The 1,567-nt window shown below is 36.5% G+C and overlaps 1 non-coding gene across 1 annotated transcript; it reads right to left on the bottom strand.

The window, feature by feature from the left end:
- Positions 1-454: 454 nt before the first annotated feature.
- Trnap-cgg (transfer RNA proline (anticodon CGG)) lies at positions 455-527 on the bottom strand. The gene has a single exon. It is a non-coding gene; the product is annotated as a tRNA-Pro (tRNA).
- Between the last annotated feature and the right edge of the window lie 1,040 nt (positions 528-1,567).

The raw sequence follows: 1,567 nt of genomic DNA, 5'->3' as shown, positions 1-1,567 counted from the left end.
AGAATGCGTGAGTATCAAGGTGTGTTTGGCATTTTTGCTTCACCTCTTTAGGACAGAACCTTTAGTCATTCCTGCCGTATACCATACAAGGATAAGAAGACTAAATAGATTTGTCACCTCCTCACGGTGCCGGGAATAAGAATAGTAAAAGTACCATTGAGTGATGCATCAGGCTCTGGTAAACGGAGACGAGCAAGGCCGAGTGTGCGTGTGTGTGTGTGATTTGGATTTTGTAAGGTAGCTTTACCAATTTGTCAGTCATATCGCTACGATTTATGCAGTGTGACAGTTTATTGTGATGTCTAACACTGGGACATCCTGCCGCAGAAATGCAACATGATGCCCCACCCAGTCACATTATACTATGACAAGGCCTTCCTATCCTAACACTAACCTCTTAATGCTGAGCGCTAAGCGAGGCAGCTGTTAGTACCATTTTCATAAGTCTTTGATATGCCTCGGCCGGGGATTGAACCCAGGACCTCACGCATCCGAGGCGGACGCTCTAACCACTAGGCCACCGAAGTGGTCGAGCAAAGTTGAAACATATATGGGGAATGACAATATTAAAGACCCTATACAATATGGGACTCGTCTTAAAGGATGAAAAATCAAATACGAGAGACAAGAAGAGATGGAGAAAAATCGCGACCAAGGGGAACCGGACGACCAAACTAGTTTCACCCTTTATTAAAGCAAGCTGATGTATCGCTCTAAGTGAAACAACGATTACAAAATTCACCGCACAATTACTGCATCTCTCTATCCAAAATTATAAAAGGAAATCGAAGAGACATGACAAAATTTACGTAATGTTACACTCTAAGTAGTTTTTCGAGCATTTCTTGAGCAGGTCAATAGTCGCCTTCTTCAACGCATCCTGCGCAATTACCTTTTTTAAAGTTCGTTAGTTAGTTGGCTCACTGACAAAGTATAGACATATTGGTTCATTCTTGTAGCGTTGGAATCGGATTATCTGTATTAAGTATAAATCATATGAACGATGGCAACGGATGTACATTAGCAGAACAAGCAAACAAATGATATCGCAATGAACCATGAGCATAGTTTGAAAAGAGTAAATTGTAACTTTATCTTCGTGTGGGAGAGTGCACTTTGGATAAGCCATGTTTTAAAGTACAACACATATAAAGGATATGATTCCAAATGAAGCAGTCAGAATTAGTTTACCCATTATAATATACTGCCACATTCAAAACGACTATATGTTTCATCTTCCATTCTTATATCTTTAAGGAAAATGTTCCGAAGATTATTTAGTGCACCAATGAAACTGAGGTTTCAACTAAATGTAGAAAATATTTATCTAAGCTTTTATTAATTGTATGGCTTAAAATGTATGAAGAAAACCCGTTTTTGTAGCTCTTCTAAATTATTTATAGAGTTCTTTTTTCCACTTATTTCTTAGGTTTCCCTTGTTATAAACTTCGAATCATATATATATATATATATATATATATATATATATATATATATATATATATATATATATATATATATATATATATATAATTTCAAGAGACATATAGTAAAGAGACTTTAGATC

This window comes from Sinohyriopsis cumingii, chromosome 10, assembly GCF_028554795.1.
Source record: "Sinohyriopsis cumingii isolate HCF-2022 chromosome 10, ASM2855479v2, whole genome shotgun sequence".
Taxonomy (NCBI): Eukaryota; Metazoa; Mollusca; class Bivalvia; order Unionida; family Unionidae; genus Sinohyriopsis; species Sinohyriopsis cumingii.
This window is presented reverse-complemented; position numbering and strand designations above follow the sequence as displayed.